The sequence below is a fragment of the Lepisosteus oculatus genome, chromosome 14, assembly GCF_040954835.1.
Source record: "Lepisosteus oculatus isolate fLepOcu1 chromosome 14, fLepOcu1.hap2, whole genome shotgun sequence".
Taxonomy (NCBI): domain Eukaryota; kingdom Metazoa; phylum Chordata; class Actinopteri; order Semionotiformes; family Lepisosteidae; genus Lepisosteus; species Lepisosteus oculatus.
Window position 1 is genome coordinate 17,526,634 of NC_090709.1, and position 14,767 is coordinate 17,541,400.

Below are 14,767 nucleotides of genomic sequence, written 5' to 3' on the forward strand. Positions count from 1 at the left end.
TCTTAATGCAAGGAGCTGTTTTTTTTTTTTCCTCGCAATAAGCATTATTAACCAGAAACAGCAGCACAGGTAGGTCGCATTTGTGATTATGTCACTTCTCTGCTTCAGCAAGGTCAATAAAAGACTCTGAAAGTAGTAAAGCAAAACTGAACTCAAAATCATATTAGGAATTCTGAGTGATATCTCCATACAGGTAATCCAATAAGAACGTTGAAATATTTGAATATCATCTCTCTGTATATTGCGCTGCTTTTTACCCAGAGTAAAACTATTGGATTGAAAGAATGCTAACCGCTGGGTTAAAATGTATAGTTGTTATTTGGAGAAATCTGTAAACTCGTGATCTTATATGTTTTAAAAGACAGCACAGGAAAAAACACACACACACAGGTACTAATACACGAGGATACATTTATTAATACATAGAATATGCATATAAACCTAACAGATCTTATCGAGAGGGTTATCAGAATACAAAAGGTATATATTCAGTCAGTTACAAAGAGTTACATATATCAAGAGGACATACGTTCTGTATATAATTCATTTAGACCGTTTCGTAAATGCACTTGGTTATAACTTCTACATTGGATACTCAAAACAAGTACATAACTCTTAGGAATTAAATTGATATTAACTGGTTGGAATAACAATTGAATTCTCGAGTTGTAATGCATTGAAGTTGAATACTCATCCAATCTCTGGGGATTCAGATCTCCTGCGGGCACAAAAAAAATGTTGTAGGCTGTTGCTATCCAATCCGCGCTCTCTGGCTAGGTGCCAGACTGTGCTGTGCAGCTTGCGACGGTGCGCTGCTGATGCTCACTGACCGGCTAGTTAGTGTTGGCTTTAACTAGCAAAGTTTGTGCACAGGAGAAAAGATGACTGTGGATCCCAGCAAGTCAGGAAAAGGACCGGTTTGTTCCCGATGAAGAGCTAGTTCTGAATAGTGATTCAGCTGTCCACAGTTCTGACCTGTTCACGAGGCCTGCTGCTGGTGCTAACCTCGGGTGGATCCTCTGGTTACTCTCTGCCAACCTCCGCTCTAGACTCTTAGAACAAAGGAAAGTTCTGGCACTCGGACACACTGGCCGTTCGGTTGGTGTCCAGGCTGAGTCTCAGGATGGTCAGGAGGCGCGCTGCGAGAATGTCCTGCCCTTGGGAGCCTTCTGCTCCTGGGCCGTCCTGCCCTGGAATTCTCCTTTGAATTCCCTTTAGAAAAGTCCACAGAACCCTCCCCAGAATCTTCCTGAATCTCTCAGGCTCTCTGTGTTGCCTGTTTTTACCTGGAGGAACTTCAGCTCATTGATTGGCTGAAAGTTCCATGGGCATCAGAGTCCCATGTGGGTTACTCGGCCCTACCAGTCCCTGATTGGTTGATCAAGGTGAGATATGAGTCACATACTCCTGACACTTAGGAATGCAGTCCAGATGTCCATCTGGCACTCCCTAGACAGATAGGCGCCAATGGATGACCATTGATCATGATAGCCAGGCTTAGCTAAGTGCATCCCCCTTTGGGAGCTGTCCTAGGAAACCTTATCAAAGGAAACCTTAAATCAGCCTGCATGAATAGTTTCTCTGTGGCTGCACCACAGAGATGAACAGAGCGATGAGGCCTAATTTGGGAAAGCTCAGAAACACTTAATTCTGCCTTATTAATAAGCCTCGCCGCTACACCGAGCTAATTGATAAAGCCCACCCAGTGGATACTCTAGCAGAACGTCAAAGAACATTCACCTTTGTACCCAAAGAAACCACAGGAACAACATCAGGAAGCACAATCAATTGCCCTTTTAAATCTTTCCTGTAAGGTATGCTATGTGAATTCATGAAGTTAATCCTCTGATCTCTTTTGAGCACAAACAAAGTATTTCTGATGGAGCGCTATGTTCAAAGATTTAATAAGCTTTACCCCTGCCAACGATTCGGCGTGAAGAATTAAAAGTTTCACAGACAAAAGCAGCTCAACACCACAGCCAATATTACAGTAAATGTAAATGTACTAAATGTATACTATCATGTGCACTGCCAGAAAAGTGATCTCGGCAGACGTTGTTCCCTACATAAAGCTGAACGTGCCAAAGAGAATTTCTGTAGAGAAAACAAAATATTTTTTCTGCCTTGATGTTAAGCTGACAGCCTGTCTTTTAGAAAGTCTATCTCTAAACACCTACGCAGCCTAACAAAAAGCACTTTTACTGATCGTATTGCAGGTCTTAAAACATTAACATTTGGCAGCAGTGGGATTCAAACCCACACCCCCAGAGAGACTGGAGCCTAAATCCAGCGCCTTAGACCGCTCGGCCACGCTACCTTCCCATGCTTAGCTTCCTCACATTGCTGGCTTGGGAAATGCCGGGGGCTTCAGCTCTTGTCGTTGGATCTAATGATATCATGTGGAAGTGACTGCACCTTTATCTTCCGAGATGCTTTCAATAGCACAAACGCTACTTTCACCGGCACAACCAGCAATAACGAAGGAGGTGGGTTTCATCCTTTGTGCTGTTTATAGGGGTGCAACTCTACAGTGATCTACTGACTTGAAGAGCAAAAATCAAAATCCTCTGCTACTACAGTTGCTTTTTTCATAGTTTCTTCAAATCCTTCATTTGAACGTAGATTTTGAAGGATATTGATGATAATACCACATAAATTGTGGTTTTCTTATGATTGCCAATTTTTTTTCAAATACCAGCCTTTTTTACAGTTCCTTGCGTGTTTCACAAGGTATAATAGCCCTCCTCGCATCCTCAGCTAACATATTTTAAAATTACAATAGATTATACAGCATGCATGTTTACATTTATATTAAAATTAAAGTAAATATACAAGAATACATACAGTGCTAACCCAATAATTCTTGTCAGGTTCTCCAACAAATCTGCGTTGTTATATTAACATGTTTCAGCTGAGGGTGCAACAGGAGTATAAATTAATTTTCCCGCCAGCCATTCAAAGACCAAATTCCATGAGTGAACATTATTTTCTCAGAAGTTGCCGGCATTGGACTTTGCCGGTGGTGTTGAATTATGTCCACAACTGTTGTAGTAGTTCCTTCTTGAAATTCGACACATGCAAAGCATTCGTAATATCATAGGTGTTAAAGTTCGCTGAGTCTATTCGAGTCATGGTGTGTATCCCTGCCTATCACTGGAAGACGGGTAGCTTTTTTACACTCAGATTCCAATCTTCAATGCTTTGTGTGAGAGCTTACATAACTTTCAGTTTCTCACATTTTCTGACGACTGTTCCAAAGGGGCACCCTGTCAATTCCGAATACTTTTCAAAAATCTGCCTACATGTTTGATTATTGTCATTTCATTTCGAAAAAGTTCAATATTGATCATAATTAAAGAAAATAATGATCACGAACAAAAAAGGGATAAAGATGCGAGTCGATCTTGAATCACAGCTGGGTGACACGGGCTTCTGTTCTGATATGGTTGTACGAGAAACAGGAGGAATCGCCAATCTCCTATAGAACATGAGTTGAATCAGGAGTGAGACATTTCGTATACTCGTGCATATGTCAACGCCTGACCTACATCGTAAAACTAACATTAAGTTGTCAGAGATGTTCATTTATATACAAACAAGAGACCAAGTAATAATTCTACATTAGTTCAGGTGGGTAAACCTGAACTAACTAATAAACCTATTAATAATTCTACATTAACGTGTCCTACACTGATCAGACTAATTGACATGGTCTAATTCTGAGCCTGTGCAGTTCATGCTAATTACAACGACAGTTCTGAACCCTCATCACCGACCTGAGCACAAGTTCAGCTGTTCTCCAGTTTTGTTACGCATGGTTTTTCATTGCAATTGAGTTCAGAGCTGGAGCTGATCTCCAGACAGTACAGTGTTTTGGGTAAGTTGTCGAAATTCGCATGAGGCTGCAGACAACTTACCCAAAGTGTTTTCTATAGCTTTCAGGTGCAGTTCATTTATATAAAAGAATGTAAGTGGTATAAACGCAACAAGCCAGACGGCAGGCCAACCTATAATTTTCTGACGCGAGGCCTGACGCGTTATTCATTACGCCACTGACCCTGCTATTGCAGTACTAAAAAAAACACATTTTCTACATTTATGTCTGTTTAAAAATCACTCTAAAAAAGACAAAGGGTTTGTGTGTCGCGCTAAAAATCCTTCGGCTGAGACGTAAAACCGAGGTTCTGACTCTCTGTGATCATTCAGGAGAATGGTGGTGGTGGAGGGGAATCCCCATTACCTGTAAAGCGCATTGAGTGGAGTATCCAGAACAGTGCTATATAAGTGTAAGTGATGATGATTATTATTATTATTATTATAATGTAAAATGCAATCAAAAATAAAAAAATATCAAACTTTGATTCAAAATAGATTAATGTAAAAACTGATAAAGCTAATGCTTTTTTCAGGGCTATATCTACTTTTTTTTTTTAAAGCGAAGTCTGTCGCGATTGTGGAAGTTAGAGAATGTGTACCAGCGGGTGCCTTCATATAGCGAGCGCCAGTCTCACCTGTAGCTGCGAGAAGGTTAAAAGCACACAAGTGATCTGTCTTTCGTCAAAGCAATTGCCGGAGCAGTAAGACGCAGAGCACCATCTAGCAGCTGTAGGCGATGTTCGGGGAAGAATTAATTCTGTTTTTAGCACAGGGAGTGAGAATGAGCTCAGTCCGGCTCCCAGCAGAATCCATCCTGGTTTGGTTACTGTCAGACTGTGTGTCTGATGCTCTTGGGATCGCAACTTGAAAAAAAGAACAAAAACAATTGCTCACATCGTGTGAATTCCACGAGAGGAAGGGAAGATATCACTTTAAAGATTGTGTTTCTGCAACATTTCGTGCACAATACGCCGTATTTTACAAGAAAACAATGAGCCCTTTACACGCAGCCTGGGGTATTTTCCACTTTTATATTTTTGCCACTTTAATGATAATGATAATGTTTCTTTATTAGCCCTATACAATTTCTTGCATTAGGAATTTGTCTTTTCGCATACCTCAGCTTTTCTCCATGGAGACACAGATGGGGAGAGAAGCTTGGGGTCAGAGCAAAAGTCTGCCATTGTACGGCACCCCTGGAGCAGTTAGGGTTAAGGGCCATGCTCAGGGGCCCAACGGAGTAGGATTCCTCTGCCGGCCACGGGATTTGAACCAGCAACCTTCCAGTCACAAGCGCAGATCCTGAGCCACAGAGCCACCACTCCGCCCCTGTGCCCCTTTATATCGAACCTGTTATACTCCCAAAAGTGAACAGTAGCTTGTACTTTAAAAAATGTACAATTCACCGCTGGTATAAACAGATGTGTGCCTTGTTTGCCTTTGTAAGCATTTGTTTAAAAAATAAGTTCACAATATGTTAAAAACACAAAAAGCACAAACTTAATAATACAACGATACAAAATCAAAACCAAATCTTAAAGCCAATTAAGTACCTATCCTTTAAAAACAGAGAACACCATTATATCTACAATACAAACATGACATTTGTATCAACTTTTGAATTACTGTACAAAGCAGACAGAGTAGTCCCTGAATTCAAAGATCAGATCTTGGCCAAAACAAGACAATCAGACGTGAGCTGAATTCGGAACAAGAGCCTCTGCTTCGTCGTTTACTGAGCTTTTGATCAACGTCTGGGTGAATAAGATTGGCTATTTTAACTGTTTGATTGAAGTACACAAAAAGCACCTTTTTTCGAGCCGGAGTCGAACCAGTGACCTAAGGATTCCCCACTGTTTCTATTACAGTCCTCTGCTCTAATAACTTATCTATCGAACTGATAGCAAGTGTGACTCTCTGGCACGTACTGCTGAATGTAGTGAAATGTTCCGGGTGATTTCAATTCCAGTTCGACATCAAGTTTCCATTTACTTTCTTTAGTCTTGTTTACCTTGAATTTAAACAACGAACCAGGATTCTACTGTATAAACTTCCGGGGATATTACAAAATGATGGGGCATCAATCATTCCAGGTGGAAATTGACTCCTTTTTTTTCTCGAGGGATCATATTAAACATTTCATTAGGATCGAGAGGAGGATCACTATGAGACACAAAACAAACAGTTTCTTTCTGTCTTTATTAGAAAGTAGCGTTTGTGCTACATTAATATATTTTCGGAAATATAGAAGTTGTAAATTTTAAAATTTATATTTGAATCGAAATGTGGTTTTGAGTTAAATATTAGCGTGTTCATGTAATTAGTTTGTTTGTCATTACTATATATATATTGCCATGTTACTAGAATTTGTAACTGAAGTTGATTAGTTGTGTTTTATATGATGATTAGCCATTTGTTGATTACAATATTGTATATAATGTATAATTTGAACTATATATTTTTCAGGTGTGAATAATTGTATATTTTCAGAATAAATTTCTAAAACAAATCATTGGCTTTATTTATTAGTTTCTACACCTATAAAATCTGTCTTTGTTGTATAACAGACCTTTAACTATATATATATATGTGTAATAGTCCTCTAAATTTATCCGTATAATAGAATTCCAGCCATTTACGTATAATGAACATATAACCATAGACATATAATTGACGTATAACGATAGACTTATATTAGAATTTCATTCTAGAGCAGTTACGGAGCACATTTATACATCTAAGGTATGCGTTTAATAGTTGTATATTCTACATCTTTCGCCCACTGGGATGTGCCGATTTTAATTTAACAAGATGCACATTTTCTAATGCAGCCTTCATTACAAGACAGTTTATTTCTTGAAAGCATGTTATGTAAAAAAGAGAAAAACTAAAATAAATGGATGACAATATTTCAAAGCTGAAGATTTTACTTTTGAAAAATTGACGTTTTATGTATGCAGATGCATTCGCTGGTTTTAGAACTTTGCTGTGCTTCCTGAGTCGTTTTCAGTGTTATAAACTGGGTGTGGAAGTAGCGATCACTTTGTAGAGCAGTTGATAGACTGGAGCTGTTCAGACTACTCTTGTTATTTCTCAAATGCTTCCATCATTTTTCTTTCACGCTAGGACGCGAGTGTATAGATGTGTTTGGTTTTCGTTTCACTGATTCTCATTGAAGATTTGGGAATTAACGACGAAAGAATTAGTTGCCTCGAAAAGCAGAAGGTTTAGTTCACAACGATCTTGAAGACAAGCCCATGTAGAGTAGCGTGTGATGATTTGTACTATGAAAGACCAAGAGCTCAAAGTGACGTCTGGGTTTACCGTTTAGACTTTTCAACTCGGGTGCACTTTTAGAAAGTAAAGATAGAGCAGGTGTGTTGAATCTATGACAGTGGCGCAGCAGAAGCGTGCTGGGTCCATAACCCAGAGGTTGATAGTTTGAAGCCATCTTCTGCTATGTGATTGCGACAAAACTGAAGTCATGCTTATTGGTACCCCCCATCAACTTTGTAAAGCCAGTACTGTAACCCTATGGCTCTCTACTTGAGCTTCAATCAAAATTGAAAAACCTTGGGGTTATATCCGATTCTGGCTTAACATTTGACCCACATATTCAGCATACTGTCAAAAACATATTTTTTTCACCTTAGAAATATCGCAAGACTACGCCCTATGCTATCATTAACTGTGGCTGAAAAGCTGATCAACATATTTGTATTCTCTCGAATTGACTACTGCAATGCTCTACTCGCTGGGGTATCTAAATCTACTCTGAACAAACTGCAGTATGTCCAAAATTCAGCAGCCAGAATCCTGACCAGGTCTAGTGCATGTGTTCACATTACTCCTATCCTGGAGTCCTTGGTCTGGCTTCCGGTCAAATTCCGCGTAGATTTTAAAATCCTCATGCTCACCTATAAGGCTCTACTCGCCCTACTCACCACCTCGCAACCTCCGCTCTTCAAATTCTGCCCTCCTTACTGTCCCACAAGCCCGTCTACGTTGTATAGGTGACAGGGCCTTCTCCTGTTTTGCCCCCAAGCTCTGGAACTCTTTGCCCAAGGATATTAGAGAGTCACCTTCTCTAAACTCCTTCAAATCCAGACTCAAAACCTTATTCTTCAGAAAAGCCTTTACTTAACTGGTTCCATTCTCCACCCCTCTGCTCTACTTAGTACCACCTTCCACAGTCTCCTCTATTGTTATTGTTGTATTGTTGTAATTGTAATTGTGTCTTATCTTGTGTATTCTTCTTATTTATTGTTGTTTTCTTATTTATTGTTATTGTCATCCTGTAATGCGCTTTGCGAAGCCACTTTTAAATTCGCTATATAAAATAAAGTTTATTATTATATTATTATTATTATGTATATTTCACTTTTTTATATCAACAGTATCCCAGTTAATTTTTTAGCCTCGAAAAGATGTTCAGACACAATAATAATAATAATAATAATAATAATAATAATAATAATAATAATAATAATTGCTTACACTTATATAGCGCTTTTCTGGACATTCCACTCAAAGCGCTTTACAGGTAATGGGGTCTCCCCTCCACCAGGACCAATGTGGATTCCTTTCCCTGATCCTGCTGGTGGAACTCAAGAGATCCAGGGATCCAGTCACTGTCTGGGATCTTTGCCCATCAGTCAAACACACAAAATCACAGGTAATAATAATAATAAACGTTATTTTATATAGCGCTTTTTAAGGTGGCTTCTCAAAGCTCTTTACAGAATGACAACAACAATAAATAAGAAGAATACACAAGATAAAACACAATTACAATATATAGAGGAGACCATTGATGGTGGTACTAAGAAAAGCAGAGTGGTGAAGAATGGAACCAGTTAAGTAAAAGCTTTTCTAAAGAAGAGGGTTTTGAGTCTGGATTCGAAGGAGTTTAGAGAAGGTGACTCTCTGATATCCTTGGGGAGAGAGTTCCAGAGCTTGGGGGCATAACAGGAGAAGGCCCTGTCACCCATAAAGTGAAGATGGGCTTGGAGGACAGTTAGGAGACCAGAATTAGAAGAGTGAAGGTTGCGAGGTGGGGAGTAGGGCGATAATAGTTCAGACAGGTACTGAGGTGCCAAGCCATGCAGAGCCTTATACAATAGGTGAGCATGAGGATTTTAAACTCCTTTTATTTCTCGAGGGATCATAAACATTTCATTAGTATCGAGAGGAGGATCACCATGAGACACAAAACAAACAGTTTCTTTCGGTCTTTATTAGAAAGTAGCGTTTGTGCTACATTAATAATATTTTCGTGGAAATAAAGAAGTTGTAAATTTTAAAAATTTATATTTGAATCGAAATGTGGTTTTGAGTTAAATATTAGTGTGTTCATGTAATTAGTTAGTAATTAATTAGTTTGTGTTTGTCATTACTATATATATTGCCATGTTACTAGAATTTGTAACTGAAGTTTACTAGTTGTGTTTTTTATGATGATTAGATATTTCAATACAATATTGTATATAATGTATATTGTATTATGTACAATTATATTGTATATAATGTATAATTTGAACTACATATTGTTCAGGTGTGAATAATTGTATATTTTAAGAATACATTTCTAAAACAAATCATTGGCTTTATTTACTAGTTTCTACACCTATAAAAATCTTTCTTTGATGTATAATAGACATCAAAGAAAGATGTCTATTATACATCAAAGATGAGCAGTGTGTGTCGTGTTCACAGCTGATAACTAGAAGATGTCTGGAAGAGGCAAAGGCAGAAAGGGACTCGGGAAAGGAGGCGCTAAGCGTCACCATAAGGTTCTCCGTGACAACATCCAGGGAATCACCAAGCCCGCCATCCGCCACCTGGCTCGCCGTGGGGGAGTGAAGCGTATCTCTGGGCTGATCTACGAGGAGACCCGCGGGGTGCTGAAGGTGTTCCTGGAGAACGTCATCCGCGACGCCGTCACCTACACCGAGCATGCCAAGAGGAAGACCGTCACCGCCATGGACGTGGTGTACGCGCTGAAGCGCCAGGGCCGCACCCTGTACGGCTTCGGAGGCTAAACAGGAGCGGAGCTTCACTACCGGACCCCGACGTATAAACCCAAGTGACCCAGTGACATTTGTCACTGCTGAGGTTGCTTTATGGGTCTATTTTCTATACTGTGCTGATCAATTGGAAATCAAATTGCAAAAAAGACCCGTTCCCACACCTAAGGTCAAATATTAGGAATCAAAACTGCTCGAGTGTATGGAAGCACACAGCTTTATCAAGATTTCCAAGTGCAAGATCTTTTTATTCATAAAAGACCCTATTTATGTTGTATGAGCAATATTAATATTAATACAGAATCTTTTTTCACCAAATAAATGGGCTTCCTGACTTCAGAAAGCCTTCTAGACAAATACTAAAAGAGCAAAAATTCAATTTGGTAAATGAAATGAAAACACATTCCCTACCAAACCTTGAGTACATGTAATTCAGGATGATAATACAAAACCATTTATAATTTAACAAATAAAACCTGTCAACTGGTAATCACCACTTATCATAAAAAAATAAGTAGCAATACACAGTAGGGGACTCTTGGGTGCAAGTTAAATCCATGCAAGAAGGGGGTGTAGTGTTATATTTCCAAATCAGATATGCAAATGAGAGATCTGGCCCAGCCAATCTCAAAGCTCCCTTGGTCTGGAATGGAGCTGCTCCCCTCTTCTAGTTATTCACACTGGAGTTAGGTTACATATTAGCACATTTCATCTAACAGTTGCTGCAGAAACAAAAACGTAAACAAATGACCTGGAATGTGACCACACCTATTAGAATGTAGTTCAACAGATAACTTGTAAACCTTGTCATAAGATTTTTTTTTGTTCTACAAAATATACTTTATTCCACAAAAAAAACATCTCAAAAGGAACATCTCACACATATTAACACTCCATGTAATAAAAAACAACGGCGGAACGGAGATTGATTGTCCGTTAACAATCTTTGCAAGTGGGGGCGGATTTGCGCAATTAAGAGAGTCCTTCCAAACCTACCACTTGCTATTGTCCTTTAATCCCTGTATAGGGCCCAAAGTCCATTCCAGCACTCCCTCGCCGTGGGGAAACCCCATTTGGCGACGTGATGCTTCGTCCTCCTCCTGAGGTCCGCCAGGATCCTCTCCTCCAGCTCCCTCGCCCCCCACTTTATGTTGTGCCGGATGAGAGTGTTCCTCGCCTTCCACAGTCCTTGTTTTGAGAGGGACAGTAGCAGCCCCCACAGGTCCTGTGTCCCCTTGTCCACTCCGGTGGGTGCCAGCACCCAGCAGAATGTACTGGTAACTGAGCACCGCATCCTTTCCCAGGAGTTGCATAATGTTGTCCATTCTGCCCCACACCGCCTTGGCGAAGAGGCAGCTCCAGAACACGTGCTCCTGAGTCTCCTCGACAAAACACGTGTCCCGGGGGCAATGCGGATTCCTGGTTAGCGAGTGTCTGTAGAGGACCTCTCTGGTAGCCAGTCTCTTGTGCACAGCCATCCAGTTGAGGTCCTTCAGTTGGTTGTCAAGTTCTTTGGGCTGTGTCCTTTCCCAGACTTGTCTGGGAACCTGCAGCCTTTCGTCAGCGACCAAATGCCCCCTCACCTCTTTGTACAGGGCTCTGTGGTTGGTGCAGAGCTCTGGCTGTCTCGTGGCCTTGTACCTCCTGCTCCACTTGACAGCGTGGGTGTAGAACTTCGGTCGCCTCTCTGCCTTGGGCCCAGTGTTTGACCACTGGACCAAGTGCCTCATCGGGACGGAGAGCCACAGCCTGACAAAGTACTGGTACTTGTGGCCAATGGGCTCCTGCAGCGCCCGACAGAGGTTGCAGTAGAAGATGCAGTCGAGTTTCAGGGGGAAATGTGGGACATCTCGAACCCCTTCCTCGACCGGCTGACACATCCGGTTTCTCGTGATGTACTCGTAATTGCCGCCCCAGACGAAGCAGAAGATCATCCCTTGCAGCGCTCGTCTGAGTCTGGCCGGCAGCGGGTACACCACCGCCAGGTAAACCAAAGCCGGCAGGATGTCTGCTTTCAACACCATCACTTTCCCTGTGTAGGACAGCGACCGCGTTTTCCACAGACCCAGCTTCGCATTCACCTTGGCGATCCTCTTGGTCCAGTTATTGGTCTCATTGTCCTGGCTCTGGAAGGAAACCCCCAGTATTCTGAGCATCGCCTGCCTCCACCTCCATCTGCTTTTCTGAAAAGAGCTCCGTGTAGAAAGCAGTGGCCGCTTCTACCTTGTCGCTCTCGTCCAGCACTTCCTCTCCATCTCCCCATCTCAGGCCGTGGATCACCCTCTTTTTTTGGGCTCCTCGGACCTGATTGAGTTTGCGGAGCCTCTCCTTCAGGTCCCGTGCCCGGGCTGAATTGAAGGCTCCTCCCCCGTTAGCCGAGCTGTACTCCTCCTCTAGTTGTCTCTGGAGTCGTGCAGCTTCCTTCCTCTCCCTGGCCGCCTTCCGTCTGCAGTACGTCTGCGCCAGGGTTCAGGTCCTGTCTTTCACCGACTCCCACCATTCCACCAGGGAGCTGTAGCCGTCTCTCAGATCGACCCAGCTCGCGTAGTCTTTACGGAACAGTGCCTTGAAGTCGTCTTCCTCCAGTATCTCCCGGTTCAGCTTCCAGTACCCACGACCGAATGCCGGCAGGTTGGTGTTAGCCACCACTGTCAAGCGCTCGTGGCTGGAATACCACTCCGGGGACACCGTCGCCGACTCCAGGGAGCAGGTCGTGTGCAGAAAGATGTAGTCCAGGCGGCTGCACACTCCCCGGGAGTTTTTCCATGTTGTTCCGGCGTCGTTAGGGCGGCACCATCTGAAACCGTCTACCAGGGAGAACTGCTTAAGTAGCGATTCCAGCTCTGCCGAGCTAGCGTCGCTCCCCTTCTCTCGGTCGACGTTGAAGTCCCCGCCAAGCACCACCTGTCTGTTGGTGGTGCAGCAGCTGGCCAGGTCAGCAAACACTTCCTTCAGGATAGAGGGTTCTGTCAGAGCATAGACGTTAATTGCTCTCAACTTCTGCCCCCTCCAGTCGATGTCTGCGACCAGGATCCGGCCCTGCACCACCGGGAAGGAGGAAACCAGATTCATCTCTGGGTCTCCGAGGAGGATTCCCACTCCAGAAGAGTGGACCCCTCCTACGCTCCAGCATGATTCTCCCTTCGTCCATTCCCTGGTGAATGTCAGCTTGTCGCTTTCATCCTTCAGGTGGACCTCCTGTAAGAAACAAACTGAGAAAGACTTTGAGGCCAGATCATGAAAGACTCCCCGTCTTTTCAACGGGTCTATTAGCCCTCTCACGTTAGTTGTTAGAAAGGTAAGTTTCACAATCATGATTAAACAAGTGAAAGTTGAACCTCCTCTCTTTGTGCTTACAGTGGAAAACTTGGGAGTCTACATCTGGGCACTGTTTAGCCTAGATGTAACTCCTCTCGTTCGGGTCCTGGGGGGAATATGCTGGGCTCCCTCCAGGTCTCGCTGGGGACTGAAAGGTAAACATGCTGGACAGGTCCAGCTCTACCATCAGTCCCGGCTCCAGGGCGGCTTCAAAGTAATCCTCGTCTTCCTTGAGGATACTCTCCACCACCGCTTTGGGAAGGCTTTTTTCTTCCCTTTCTCTAGGAGTTTCGGGGACCTCCAGTTGCTCCTGGGCCTTGGGGGAGGGGGTTCCGACTTCCTGCGCTGCCTCTTCATGTTGTTCATGGGCCTCGGGGGAGGGGGTTCCGACTTCATGGGCTGCCTCCTCCTGTTGTCCGTTGGACTCGGGGGGGAGGGTTTCCATTTCCTGGGCTGCCTCCTCCGGTTGTTCCTGGGCCTCAGGGGAAGATAGTTCCGTTTCCTCTAGGACGAGGAAACCGTTCTCCCTTACCACTCTTTTCTTTTGTCCTTCCGAAGGTGGATCCGCCCTGCATCTCTTCTCCCGCTTTCTCTTTCCCTTCTTGCTGGGAGTTATTAGGGCCCTTTCTCCGGTCAGCCATTTTGTCCGTCGTCCTGGCAGCCATCTTGTGGCACTGGTGCAGCTGGGGGTGTGGCCTCGGAAGTTTCGGTTCTCTGCAGGGGAGGTGCGGGTTCTTTGTTCTCACCTCTCTCCCTTTGTCTTGAGACCGGTTTCTGCCGGCCGGCTTCCACCACCTGCACAAACGAAGGTTTGTTTACCTTGCATTGGTGAAGGAGGTGTCCCTCGGCGCCTCATCCATTGCACTTTTTGGCTGTCCGGCAGGTTTTTGCCAGGTGCCCCTCTTTGTTACAGTTGTGACATCTGACGATGTCACACGTGTTCTCCTTGTGGCATCCTGGGGTAGTAAAGGTACCCCCTGTCGGATCCGAAGTTGAAGCAGGCCGGGGGGTGCTGGAAACCGTCGATGCCCTCTGGGTCCTCTTTCAGGAGGACTCGGTACTGGCGTTTGCCATACCAGACACCGCAACTGTCCCTGATCTCCGTCGGTTTGCCCACCACAGTTACATACCTCCCTAGGTACGCTGTTACCAGTTCCATTGGTTTGTAGGGGTTGTATGTGAGGACTGTGATGGTCCTCTGGTTTGTCTTCCTCATAGGCTCCGGCCTGAAATCAGAGAAACCGGGGTGCTTACCTTTTTCTCTGATCATTTTCGTTGCCTTTTCATATGAGGCGTCCGTGGCCATGTAGGCCTCCATGTATCTCTCTGCCTTGTTGTCTTGCAGGCAGTAGAGATCTCCGGCCACCAACTGCAGGATCCCTCTCAGGAAGGTAATGAAAAAGGATTTCACAGTTGGCATCGTCTCTGTTTTCTTGGTCCAGTGGAACCGGATCAGTGTCTTCTTGTCTGCCATCTGGAAAGGAGAAAAAAGAAAAAAGGAGAGAAAGAGAGAGAGCAAGGTCCTGTGGAGAGGGGGGTTTAGCTGC

The 14,767-nt window shown here is 43.5% G+C and overlaps 1 protein-coding gene and 2 non-coding genes across 3 annotated transcripts in view; all 3 read right to left on the reverse strand.

The window, feature by feature from the left end:
* Positions 1 to 14,767, reverse strand: part of LOC138242792 (zinc finger protein 271-like) — a 781,993-nt gene that overhangs the window by 473,722 nt on the left and 293,504 nt on the right. The gene's annotated exons all lie outside the window — the stretch shown is intronic.
* On the reverse strand, positions 2,236 to 2,317 carry trnal-uag (transfer RNA leucine (anticodon UAG)). The gene has a single exon. It is a non-coding gene; the product is annotated as a tRNA-Leu (tRNA).
* LOC138243777 (U7 small nuclear RNA) lies at positions 10,224 to 10,279 on the reverse strand. The gene has a single exon (XR_011192395.1). It is a non-coding gene; the product is annotated as a U7 small nuclear RNA (small nuclear RNA).